This window comes from Phoxinus phoxinus (assembly GCF_949152265.1).
Source record: "Phoxinus phoxinus genome assembly, chromosome: 25".
In the NCBI taxonomy this organism is placed as follows: domain Eukaryota; kingdom Metazoa; phylum Chordata; class Actinopteri; order Cypriniformes; family Leuciscidae; genus Phoxinus; species Phoxinus phoxinus.
Window position 1 is genome coordinate 9,741,652 of NC_136900.1, and position 14,670 is coordinate 9,756,321.

Sequence of the window (14,670 nt, forward strand, 5' to 3'; positions counted from 1 at the left end):
AAAAGTCCAGTTTGGCGCTGTTTGACAGTGCGCACGCGCTCAGAAAAAGTCAATAATAACCGGCTGCAGAACCGCAGAACCATGACGTCATGACAGTGTGAGGATGACAGCGCCAGCCTGACAGTCTGAGGCCGGAAGTGGGCGCGCCAAGGCATTACGCTACTTCCGCGTTTAGGAAACGTTATTATAAAGCCTTTGTTTTAAACAATTTAATTGAAAATATATATTTAAGATTGATTAACAATATGATACGTTAAATAAACCTTAAAACATAAAATAAATACTACAATGAAAACAAAACTTAAGAGTTTGAACATTTTATTCAATTGAAAATTACAATTCACAATAATATGATGGACTGAAAACCATGCTGAAAACACAAAAAATATTAATTTCAATAAAACGAGTTTTTTCCTCTGAAATATACAAATAAATCACACACTACCTGTTTTCTAATTAAATAAAAATACAAAATCAAACCAAATAAAATAAATCTTATAAAAAGGTATACAGGCACACATTTAACAAACAATAATTTTCAAGAGAAAAATAAATAAATTAAAACTCCATACAATACACATGGAGTTTATGCTGAGGTGCCATTCGGTTGATTCGCAGCAGACTTTTTGTTGTTCTCCCCATGTTTTGAATTGGACATGAAGAGGACTACTCTGACCAACTGCAACTTTACGCACTGTGTAAATTCCATTTGATTTGTCCACACATTGGCTTGCAAGGTGAAATCTGGCATTAATGTCCTGAATTGGATTTTTTGTGTGTTTACGGTCAATATGTTTTTTTTATATTTTTTTTATTCATGATGTTATTGCAGATTGGGCATTTCTGTTTAATAACAGGCCTTGCGCGAACCGTGCCTGGCATATTAAATGCTGTGTTGGAGGCTGATGGTGTCCCAGTAGTAGGTGGCATGTTACAAACATTGCTGGAGGCTGATGGTGTCCCAGTAGTAGGTGGTATGGTCACAACCTCTGGGACAGTAAATGTATCACTAGTATTAGTGGACAGTGGCTTCTCTTTACATAATTCTAAATGATTAAGAAAAACATCTCTCCTCAGAATTGTGGCTGTACAATAGAGACAGTGGAAATGCAGAGATTGTCTGCAGCCCAAACCACATCTGTGAAATGTGAAATCTGAAATATAACAGGAAAAAAAGGAAACAATTAGTTCCTGTGCTTCAAAGTGTAACTCAAACCTACCCCTGATGGTTTAAATGTTTAATGGGATGCATTTATATACATGAAATATTACTATAACAAAATACAAATACACAAATATATAATTCTTTGGTTTTTTTAGCTCAAGTTTCAGTGTGCAAACTTTAGACGTTAATGAAGACAATATTAATATTCTCTGTCTCGCTAATAAATAATATTTGATGCCTAAATCATGCAGAATACCATCTACATCTAACTAATTCCAAAGGGAATACTATTAAATATGTGTACCTTAAAATGTAATGCAAATCGCTTTGGATAAAAGTGCATAAATGTAAAATAATATCTATTGCCACTGTATATTAAAAAATAACTCAATATGTTCATACCTCCATGAACAACAGCCTTTTTTACGTGGACTTTCATATGATTGGTCAATTTGTCCAGTCTTGTTGGTTTGAAGATACTGGCATCACAAAATGGGCAGTGATAATTTGTGCAACATGTTGTGCATTGGTTCAGATGTGGTACCGCTGACCCTCTCTGAATCGTTATGTGCTTCTATAGGTGAAATAAAATACAATTAATGCAATTTTCATGGTCATAAAATGTAACAAATATTGTAAAATGCCACGTCAGTTTAACAAATTAAATCACAAACTATCAATATATAATCCAACAAAGTGATACTGTGTTATTGTTAAAGATTATCTTATAATACAAAATACTTCGTTTCAAAATACTTCGTTTAAAAAACAGTTCAGTACAGAGCCGTTTAGTATAGTTAAGCGTAACGTTATAACGTTAAGTTTGTTGCATCCATCAAAGAACCTACCTCTTTCTCCTCTTTTTCTTTTTTTACAGTGTGCTCCGCCATATTTCAACAATTTACTGTGTAACCATAGACTGGTCTCTAAACCCATAGTAACCTCTTATATACTGTCTATGATAGTAACACATGTCTAAACATAAACTCCGTACACTTCCGGCATCAGACTTCTACCCCGCCCACTTCCGGCCTCAGACTGTCAGGCTGGCGCTGTCATCCTCACACTGTCATGACGTCATGGTTCTGCGGTTCTGCAGTCAGACCTATCTCGAAAAAGTGCATCAAAAAGAACAGAACGCCAATGAAATGTTTACCACGAGCAAATAATAAACTTTTGTGATTGCGAATCACAAGCAGTGTCCTTGTTCTATTATTTTATTAGTTCATTAACTAGCCTAATTGTTAACTCAAAAAAAAATGTAATGTAAAGAGCTGGATACTTACTAATTAAATAATGTCAAATATAGTAAATGTATTGTTGCCATATACATATTTGTCGCTCGCACGTTAATTTCTGCTTAAATACTGCATGGGATATAGCCCATTCTGCGCTCAAGCGCATGTATAATCTTGATGCAAAAGCAGGCTAATGATAATACATATATATTAAAAAATAACGATGCATTTTAATTGTTTATTAATAAACTCTTTTTTCTAAATCAGTGTCCGCTGCAAACATGTCTCCATACATCTCCGCTGTAAAGTGCGCCTTTAAGAGAAATGCAGAGTCGGGGTTCAATCTTCAGCTGGCTGGCAGGAGCCGCCACTGGCGTGTCACGTGACCTGTCAGTGGCTGACTAGTTGTCTGACTCTGGCAAGTTTCAGAAACCATTGATTTTTGGCAGTTTGGGTTTTGTGTTACTCCCTCTCTATAGCTAATTTATCATGCATCTGTTGATATGATTATGTTCTTTTGCATGATTGGCGTTTTAGATAATTTTATACCAATTAAACCAGTCAAATGGCCGTGATCTGACTGGTTGCTTAGTGCTTACTGACGCTTTGCTGGGCGCTCAATACAGTCAGCCGCGGCTGAACTGCGAGTATAACGCGTTGTCTGTCACTCTCGCTGTAAGGAAATACATTGTTTTCTTTTTATGAATGTAACCTCATGCATCTATTCTTTAGGTATGAGTGATGGTTTCGGGAATTTTATCACAATTAAACCAGTCAAATGGCCGTGATCTGACTGGTTGCTTACTGACGCTTTGCTGTTGCCTGTCTCTCATAAGGAAATTTATCTAATTTATGGCTACTGCCACGAGTTGTGACGATTTTAATCGTTGCGTAATAAGTTGTGTAATAATGTAGCCTAGATGCAGAGTAGCCCATTAAAACGTAAATTAATCCCAGTAACATAATATTTGTTATTGCTTTTAGCATTTTCTGGGACAACAGGACAAAACACAGTAATCATTTTTATTAATTGTCAAACCTGAAGATTTTTCTGTCACTTCATAACCTATGAATACAGGGATTTTTTTTTATTACTGCCAGTTCTATGCAATTATGATTGATTCATATTTTTGTATAATGAATACAGCTGCACATACAAAATTATACAGTAAATTGTGCTAGGTCAAAGTAAAAAATAACACAAACCATGGTTTTTCAGATGAGCTTTGAAATCCCCTGCTCTCCCTACAGTATTTTTACACGTTTGGCAATGCCAGTGACCCCGGCCTTGCTTTCCATCAGTGCAGTAGCAGGGTATAGTCAACTTCACTATAATAATGTACACAAAAAATACACTTAACTTGAGAAACGTTTAATAGGAAGATCCACCGATCAATAATTAGAGTAAATTAGCCGTTTGTGCTTCTCTGTAAAATATTGCATATCTAAAATACCGCCGTGACAGATGTGTTTGTGTCAGTCTGACTGCAGTCCTGCAGTAAGGACAGTTAGTGTCTTCACTGAGACTATATAGTTCATCCTCTGAGGCAAACACAAATTGCCTCTCTGAAAAAGAAATACATATTTGAAACCGCTTTAGAATTTAGTATACATGATATAAAAGTGTAAAGTGTATATAAAGTGCTTATTACAGTACAGAACATTTATTTTTAAACATAATGTCCAGGGGTGTCATGCAAAGTAAATTTATTTATGATAATGTTGCAATACATCTGTGTGACTGACCCCAATTGCACCATTTACCTTATATGTTTACCTTTTATTTTAGATCGGTGTTTGCTTTCATTGAGAAACCTTTGGTGCCAGTTCAGGCACAAAAAATAATCAATTTTAACTGCCACCATCATTGTATAATGTTATGTTTTGTCTTAATGTTAATATGTAAACATTACATTGTGCAGATGTTTTAAAGCACCAACACCCTTACACACTTTTGGCCTCTATTTAGTGAGAGGTCAGGTCATAGGACAAAAAATTGGGTTGCATCAGTCAGGAGAAAAAAAATATGTAAATGTACTTTACTTGCCTGCCATGATTGAGGATTCTCAGGTGTAAATTAAGAGACCTACTGAACAAAAGTAATTAAGGAACCAAAAAATGAATTCCATACTTATAACAATCTAAAACAAACGACATCAATAATATGAATACATAATATGAAGTCATAATAATTGTTATCTCCTATAGTCTGTAATGTTCTGGAAGTCTGCGTGCGATACATTATTTTTGCAGTGGCTATGCTAAAATATAGCCGAAACTTACCTCCCACTTTGTAAGATCCCATTTTTATTGGCCTGGTTATTTATTCGAAACTGTTAGATTCCTATAAAGTTGACAATAGTTTAAGTAACATACGTCAATTATATGCTAAGTTATTTTTATCCCGCTTACTGAAGTGGCAACATGCCATACACCTCACAATACTTACGTCATAAGATCCCACCGTTTAGTGGGGTCGGGTGGGTAGGCAACTCAAAGTCAGATCCCGGCACACACGTGACGACGTTACAAACTATTTTATATGTAGTTCAATTCATTAATCAAAAACCAGTGATCGGTTCTGCGCAGATTTAGCTCATCTCAAACAAGCCTATTGTTTTGACATCAGAAATATGTAAATATGACATCTTGTATTGATTTTGCAAATGCCTAATGTCCTGTCATAGGTTTGCTCAATGTTGTAACCTGTCTCACAGACTATTGCTATTGTCATTGTTGTGAACAAACACATTGTCCAATAAAATGTCTCTCAATTGATTTCAGCTCAACTTTGACTCTTGTGTCTTTGTTCATATTGGTCTCTCAAGCTTTCCCAAAAGCAAGATGTTTTGTCCAATAATTAGTTCAAACCACATAATAGCCTTCCGCAATGCCCTCCAGATACACAGAACACATTTATACCAATACAAAAAAAAGCCTGATATTGCACTTTGACTATAGTTAGTTCATTGAGCGATGTGCTGAAAATCACATAGACAGGAAGTCTCAGCTAGACAATAACAACCTCACACAGTGTTACGAATGATCCACTGGAGGCAAGCTAGTTGAGAACCCAAATGCAACTTTAGGCCTACTTCAAAAAATAATAAAACAGCAAGGCATGAAACACGGAACAGGAACCTGGACAACGACATGAAACATTGAATACTAGACCAAGACACAGGGCAAACATGAGGGCTTAAAGGGCACCTATTATGACATTTAAAATGTTCCTAATGTCGTTTTGGGAGTCCCCAACAACAGTTTTACATGCATGCAATGACAAAAAACACTTTTGTTGTCGTATAATATGCATTTATTTTTACCTGATTTGCTCACCGACTCCCAAATGATTCGTTCAACGACTCATTTTTCCAAACCCCTCCTTTGCGCGACGCTAATCTGCGTTGATTGGTCAGATGACCCAGCAGTGTTTACAGAGATAATACTTATTGTTTAACACTTGAGTACAATGATGCTTTTATCAATTAAATTGTGTTATAATAATTATTATAGTCCACTGCTTTGTAGTTTGTAGTAAAAAACTAAAAATAAGATAAAGAATTTAATGTTATGTTAGCGAGCATAGCTAGCCCAGAGTTCATATTGTAAAAGCACAAGTCTTTGTTTGCATTAGCCCAATGCATAAACATAACGTTTTTACAAAAACAAAAACAAAATGCAGTTACGTTACTACGAGGTATTACTCTATTCTTTAAGACAACTCCGAAAACAACGACAAACACTTCACATATCTCAATACAATTGTCATTGAAGACCTAGAAGCTAAACGGTGCTTACACAACAAACAAAATAATTATTAAGCATGCTACATAAAACATAAAAGCAACAATTATTAATAACACTTACAGGTTGTGATACGGAGGAGGAAGCTGATGCAAATACACTTGGAACTGAACCTTCCTTCAATATCAGTCGGCTCGCGAATCCAAGTTTGATTGCATTTAAGTTGGTAAAGCAATCGTCGTCTAAATGGCGCGAACAAAGCACAAGGCTCGGACTATTCGGTGGTATAGTTGTATATATGAATTGTAGCCACTTAGTCTTCAAATGCTCCTCCTTGGGCAGATGAAAAAAGTTTGCTTTTGAGTCGCACTTCAGAACACAGCGTCTCGTCGCCCTGATATTTTCCCCTGGCCTTGGAGCGCAATAAGTGGGCGTATCGTATTCAAATAACTTGACAAGTTGACGTCATCTAGTCAGAGAAAAAGCTTCGGTCTTCTAACGATTCATAAAAATGACTCAGAGTCGACTCTTACTTTTGAAAGACAATAACTTTATATACGGTACACTTTCATATTTCAAACTTTGCAGGATGTTTTTGTTCACTTAGATCTATGTTACACACTACATGAAAGGTAAATTTCAAAATTCCATAATAGGTGCCCTTTAAATACACAGACTAATTACAAGACAAGGGACACCTGTGAACAATAATTAGACAATTAACAAATGACAAAACACATGTCAGGATCACATGACAAACAGGGAATCACATGACAAAGAAACAAAACCCAAACCGTGACACACAGGAACAAAATTTGTGATCAGCAGTATGCAAACTCGAATGGGGTGACAGAATTCTCTGCCCAAGTCCGTCTGGAGCCTGCCTTTCTTTTCCTTTTTTATACCTCCTTATTAAACAGCTTTTTGCCGCCATTAAAATAGCTCGGTTTTGTTTTTGATGGCAAATTAGTTATATGACCTGTCTTGTTTAGATATGTATTTTTCATCAGAAAAATCATCAACGTACTCTCGGTCTTCCCACTTAAAAGCATTTGGCTGATCTCTACTACCATCTCCTGTCCTGTTCTTGATGAAATATTCTTCAGTTACATCATCCCTCACCGTCATCAGAGTAGTATTTTGGGATGCTCAGACCCATCAAATTCTAATATTAACAGTTTTTCCTTAGCTTTAATACAAATACTTTGTGTTCTTTTAGGTAGCCTAAAGAGATCGCTTAAACTTTTAAAATTCTTATGGCCAACATTGTCAACAATTTCAATTTGACAAATAATCAATACAAAATTATTGCGTGTTCTTGACATCTGGAGGACTACAGGAAAACCTTAATCATCTCCCCTTTACAGGAATAAAATGTATGCACTAAAAAGGAAATTATCCCTTTTAGATATTTATCCCTTTTCCCACTAGATATCTGTGCACGGCCCTGAAGATTGTTGTGTGAGGCAGACCCCGCAAAAATGTTAGTTAAAGAAATAGATGTGAACAAAATAAGCAGTGTCAAAAACACAAAGACAAGAGGCGGCAAAATAATAATAATAATAATAATTTGTCACATTTATATTGCGCTTTTCTGGGTACTCAAAGCGCTGGAAGGGGGAATCTCCTCAACCACTACCAATGTGCAGCATGCGACAGCAGCCATATTGGGTCAGAACGCCCACCACACACCAGCTTACTGTCCAATCAGTATATGGGGATGATTATGAGGCCATGATGGACAGAGGTCACTGGGGCAAATTTGGATTTTTAATGACCACAGAGAATCACAAATAGTGCAAAAAAATAAAGTAAACTGTCATGATTCTGCCATCTAGTCCTTGTCAATCTTTAAGTCTTGAGTCCCATCGTGGGTTTTGTTTTTCCCTGTTTTTGTCTGAAAAAAATGTGTTTATAGCATACTGTCTGAAATTTGGGTTCATCTCCCCACAAACCATAACAGAATGAACCGGCCAAAACAGAACCCAGCAGACAGTATGTCTGATTCCGTCAAGCCACATTCGGACGACCAGGAACTATGGTGGCAGTCGGCTGTCGCCGACAGTAAGAGTGGAAAACTTCCGTTTCCTCCCCAGGGTGAGTCGACCTTGAGACGGTACGCCTAGGTCGTTGAAGGGAAGAGATTTTTCTTGCCAGAGATTCTGGTCAACCCCTTACTTCATCGCGGGTCTCAATACCCCTCCTCCTCTGGCTGTACGGGAGAGACTGGTCCACCGTTCTTTCCAAGAATTGGTGGATCGTTTGTGTCAAAAGGAGCCGCAGACTCCCATGTCGTCGTCGCCGGCCATGCTGCCCGTGATCCCAGAGGGTCGCGTTTTAGCCGTTGTTACGCAGGGGGACCAGGCGCGCTCCACTTCGACTCCCAAGGCATCATCCGTGCCTGTAAGTCTCCGCGGTAAACGAGGTAGACGGGTCTCGTGGGAGTCTGCTTCGGAGTTCTCCTCGACTGAGTCCGCCCTGCCTGAGACTGTCCTCCCAGCAGTTACGGTCCCCACTGAGCTTCCCCAACCGGTCACAAGCCCGGTTTTTGTCTCTGCTCCGTGGCCCAGGAGAAAGAAGAGGAAGAAGGGAGTCCCCTGTCTGCCATCTCAGTCTTCCCCTGGGTCAGTGTCGGTTCCTCAACTCGCCGCTGCTGCAGAGAGAGTCGTTCCTGAGTCTGCTGCAGTGAAAACCGTTCCTGAGCCTGCCGTTGTAAGCGCGGCTCCAGAATCTGCTGCAGTGAGAACAGATTCTGTGTCTGCTACAGAGAGAGCGGTACCAGAGTCTGCAGTCGTGAACACTGTTCCTGAGTTGGCTGCAGAGAAAGCTGCGGCTGATTTTGCTGCTGAAGCAGTTCTGCAGTCAGTGTCAGCTCATCAAGAGATGCCAGTCGTTGTTGCTGCCAAGACCTTATCTGATTACCTATCAAGTCTTGTCAAGATCCTTGAAATTTCTGCCACGTCCCCTAGTCCTGTACCCACTGCATCAGAGAGGGTAGTGGGGGAATTATTTTAACCCTTTCTACGCTGCAAAGAATATTTTATTTTGTGTGTTGTTTTCCAGGACAGCCTATCTAAACATTCATATAACAAGATCTATTGTAAATTTATCCTAAATTAAATGTATTTGCTCATCATTGTCTTTTTATATTCATCAAATATATTAATATTAGGCATTAGCACCTATTGAGGTTAAGAGGCGCTGCAGGGCAGCATGAAAGGAGGCGCAAAAGCGATTTCTCGCATTTTCCTATAAGGGTAAATCTTCAACTATGGTACTCTTTGACATTTCTACAAACAGTTTTTTTGTATCAGTTGGTTTCTCAATCTGTCTAGAAACCTTGGCTGTGATGATTTGTATTGAATAATATATATATATTGCCATTTTTATCTGACAGACAAAAGAAAACGGTAATTTTCATCACATAGCAAAACGTGTTTTGAAGAGAAAATAATTAAATCTTCTGTTATAAATATATTTGATTAAATAGCACACACATCTCTGATCAAATTTGTAAATTATTTATTTTTCAGAAATGTAACTGTAAAGATTTTACAATGTTTACACTAAAAACACCTAAAAGTAGTTCACTGGAACTTGTCATTTACTTATAAAAAAAAATCATGTATTTCTCAAAGTTTACATATCTTACCCCTACCTGCACAATTATCAACACCACTGAATGTAGTTGGTTTGATTGTATGTTTTTTATATGTTTTACTTTAAAGTGTGTTGTGGTGGAAATGACATGGCGTGGCGGAAGAGACGAGGAAATGACATAGATAGGCAACTTCCAATTAAAAAATTTTTTTCTACTGCTCTATGTGGTGAACCAGAGCAAATCAATAAGCAACATGTAACGACTGAGACAAATCAGACACAATTATTTGGTATATGTACCAAACAATCTTTAAAACTCACTCTGGGATCTGGGATCCCATCCCCCAGTGATTGCAAGAAAGTCTTGGTTACCATGACAACGATCAGATGAGTTGGTTATTATGGCTGCTAAAGAATGTGGTCACGTGCTCAAGACAGAGACAATGGGATAGGCAGAAACAATCTTTAATACAGACTTTGCTGCATTAATCATAGATGACCTGGTCTATAAATGAACAATACATTCCAGAACATTGTGTGTGATCATTTATTGTCTTTTGTAGTGTTTTTAATACTATTGTTTTTGATATTGTGTTTTATGAATGAACCAACGGTCAATGTAAACCCACCTGTATCGGGTCTCCTATCTAATTAATCCTCATTTAATGACTCACACTTGTGCATCACCTTCTCATAAAATGCAGTGTATGTTTGTTATATCTATCTGAGTATAAATGGACCCAAACTGCAAATGAGCACACTTGAGACAGCATCATAAATCCATAAAGAAATCTCCCGCTTAGAAATCCCTCCTGTCTTATTGGTTGAGCAAACCCTGCAGGGTGGAGCCTTTGTCAAGCTTAAATAGCCTCTCCACTAGCCCTTCCCACTTTCTTGGCCTTTTCGATACGTTTGGGGTGCCGTGCTGGCCACAGCTGGCCCCAGCAGGCCCTGACTCACAACCAGCCATGTGCTCAGGAGAATCCAGGACAATCTCAGGTTGATGTCTGTGGGGACCGTGCCCAGGCTGTGACCACAGCCTGCCAGCCATCTACTCTTCTGACTTCCTCACTCCTTGGATGCCAGCATGGCCTTTCCGGCCCAGGGCCCCCCACAGGTTATTGAACATGCACCCAACCAAAGAGAAGCAAACAAGCCTACTTTAAAAACCATCAACAGTTGGGGAGAGAGGCAAATTAAAAAGTGAAATACAAATTTCCCACCACAATACTTCAAGATATATATGTATTTATCATGTCAGTTAGACGACTGTTGAAACTGAAATGATAAATCAGTATATCTTGAAGTATTCTAATGACTGTGTTAATATCTGTGTTGAAGGACTTGGACAGTCCTGGGCTAAATCAACAGAGTGTGACTAGATTGGTTGAGTGGTGCATGAATAATGAACTTGTTATTAATACAAGTAAAACATAGGAGATTATATTTGGGTCTACATCTGATACTTGTCACAACACAGAAGTAGACAGACGGTGTTATAGTGACAAGCAGGGCCGGATTAACCATTAGGGCAACTGGGCAATTGCCCAGGGGCCCAGGACATCTAAGGGGCCCTGGGCACCGTCAAATATTATGTCAAATATTATGATTAAAATGTCTCCACGATCTGCTTTTGAAGAAATATCGTAGGATCGTGCATTCTATCAGTTTGCAGTTCTGGCGCCTCCGTCTCAATACTGTACAGCGCGACGTATATTCACATGAAATGCAGAGGAACTGGACACTGTAGTTCATAAAAATTAATTATTTGCATGTGCTTTAAAGCCTTGCCGTTTAAACATGTCATTCGCTGCTGATGCGCTGTTCTAACGGGCGCTTTTCTGAGCGCAATAACGTTACACCCGCCGACGCGCACATGCACTAAAAGCCTGTCTAACAGCGCCTGTTACTGGACTAAGTTATCTTTCGAGTCTTATTGCTCTAATACTGTCAAATACACTCAAGGTTTACATAAACAAAGTTGGTTATGTCTAAAGTGAAAGAAGAGTAGAAAAAAATAAAAATAAAAATAAAAATCTGCTTGTCAAATGTGTGTATATTAAAGCACCCACACACCGGACGCGAATAGCGCGTCAGGCGCGAGTCATTTCAATGTTAAGTCAATAGGCTTGTTTGAGATGCGCCTTGCCTCGCCTGAAATGTATGCGAGAGTAGGCGGCTGCAGTGAGGGGAGGAGTGAAAAAAGTGCAGGCAAGCCGGACAGTTCTCTCTTCTCACAGTGGATCTGACACCTGTGAGATCAAAGATGGATATCGCGGGATTCACGGGATTCACGCTCGTGCACAGTGTTGCTCTGGATGTAATTTAAGTTCTGTTGCTTAAATATAATGAACAAGACACCCAAATCACTTGTTAGGCTATATAATCCCATTCCAAATACGTGTTTATCAATCTTTTTCTTTTCTTTAATACATGTGTTTATATATATATATATATATATATATATATATATATATTTTTTTTTTATTTTTATTATTTTTTTATTTTTATTTTTTATTACATAATCACATAATCCATATAGAGATCGCACTGTCAGAGAGTTTGGGAATATTCACAGATCATTTATACACATACATTATCAGAGTTTTAATATCAAACATTTTAAAAGAGAACATTACATCATGGTTGTTTAAACCAATGAGCATTAAGCTGTGTCGTCAGCAAGTCGTTTCCCATCATGCTTTTGATCCGCGCAGTCGGTGGAGAGCAACTGCGCTCGACTGCAGAATCCGACAGGTGTGCCTTGCGCTCGCGAGAGATTTTTGACATACGTCAGCATGACATCAGAGCCAGGCGGAACGCAGTCGGACACATTTCTAACCGGCATGCATCTCGCGGTGATCACCGGTGATCGGTTCTGCGCAGATTTTGCTCATCTCAAACAAGCCTAATGCAAAGACGCGTTACACGCGTTTTACGCGCGTAACGCGTCTTTGCATTAGGCTTGTTTGAGATGCGCCTTGCCTCGCCTGAATTGTATGCGAGAGTAGGCGGCTGCAGTGAGGGGAGGAGTGAAAAAAGCGCAGGCAAGCCGGACAGTTCTCTCTTCTCACAGTGGATCTGACCATGGATCTGACAGCTGTGAGATCAAAGATGGATATCGCGGGATTCACGGAATTCACGCTCGTGCACAGTGTTGGTAATAAACTGGATGTAATTTAAGTTCTGTTGCTTTTATATGAAAATAAATATAATGAACAAGACAACCAAAGCACTTATTCAATCCCACTCCAAATAGGCTACGTGTTTATCAATCATTTGTTTCTTTACTACAGACGTGTTTATGGCCTATATATATATATATTTTTTTTTTATATATATATATAAATGACATCATCACATAATCCATAGAGATCGCACTGTCAGAGAGTTTGGGAATAGGCTACTCACACATAATTTATACACATAAAAACACGAAACCAGAGTTTTAAATTCAAACATTTAAAAAAAAGAACAACACATCACGGTTGTTTAAACCAATGAGCATTAAGCTGTGTCGTCAGCAAGTCGTTTCCCATCATGCTTTTGAACCGCGCAGTCGGTGGAGAGCAACTGCGCTGGACTGCAGAATCCGACAGGTGTGCCTTGCGCTCGCGAGAGATTTTTGACATACGTCAGCATGACATCAGAGCCAGGCGGAACGCAGTCGGACACATTTCTAACCGGCATGCATCTCGCGGTGATCACCGGTGATCGGTTCTGCGCAGATTTTGCTCATCTCAAACAAGCCTATTGACTTAACATTGAAATGACTCGCGCCTGACGCGCTATTCGCGTCCGGTGTGAACGCACCATTAGACTCGTCGCGGGCAGATCTTAAAGTGACAGTAGCCCTAATAGTAAACATGCTGCCGCTTGTCCTTAAAGGGACAGTTACCCAAAAATAAAAATGATGTCATTATTTACTCACTCACTCTAATGTTGTTCCATACATGTATTAATTTCTTTCTTGTGCTGAACACAACAGAAGATATTTTGAGGAGTGTGGCTAACCGGGCGGTTGCTGGTCCACATTGACTACCATAGTAGAAAAAAAGTCCTCCAAGTCATTGTGCCCAGGGGCCCCTGAACTCTTAATCCGGCCCTGGTGACAAGGAAAACAGTGTTTATTTATAGCAGAGTGGTGTGAAACAGCGGGAACCAGACGATAGTGACTTGTTGACTGATGATGGTGACTTAAGCCCGTTAAGTATGTGTGAAACGGGCGTTAGCTTGATTCTCTGTGCAGGTGACGAGTGAACACGAAGACAGGAGATCTGGATCAGGATGACGGGTGATTGGTGAACGATGAAAGACGGACAAAAGAATGGAAGCTTGACAAGACGAATCACAGTAGACAGATAAGGAGTCTGACGGTAAGCAGGGGCAACTGCGACGAGACAATACAATGAGTGGATATGTGAATATGTAGGCTGTGTTGATGGGGGAGAGCAGGTGCAGCGAGTCAGTAATCTGGTTATTGTGAATGAGTGGGCGGGTCCTGGTGACAGTGGCGGTTCTAGGATTTTTCTGTAACAGGGGCCATTAAGGGGCCACATGTTACATTCAGGGGCCAAGTACAGGGTACATTCAAGCACACAAAATTATTTATTCAGTACGGTGCAAATACATTTTGGCAGTAATAAAAAATTATGAGCCAGTAAAGTTCTTAATGATTTTTTTCATTTATTTGCATAAAGGACACAATGCATAAATCACACACACACACACACACACACACACACACACACACACACAGGGCCGGCCCTGGCCAATTTGCTGCCCTAGGCAAGATTTCACCTGGTGCCCCTGGAATTTTGTTCATAAACTTATACAGAAACAAACTGCACAGCTTTGTCTTGTTTTTCTTTATTTTGAAAATATTTTGGAAACACACACACAACGTATTATAGATACAAT

The 14,670-nt window shown here is 39.1% G+C and overlaps 1 long non-coding RNA gene across 1 annotated transcript; it reads right to left on the reverse strand.

Annotated features, from left to right (window-relative positions):
- Positions 1–303: 303 nt before the first annotated feature.
- On the reverse strand, positions 304–2,198 carry LOC306993701. Its single transcript, XR_013796520.1, has 3 exons — positions 2,014–2,198; positions 1,568–1,739; positions 304–1,154 (listed from the first exon to the last, which is right to left on the reverse strand). It is a non-coding gene; the product is annotated as an uncharacterized lncRNA (long non-coding RNA).
- Positions 2,199–14,670: the final 12,472 nt, after the last annotated feature.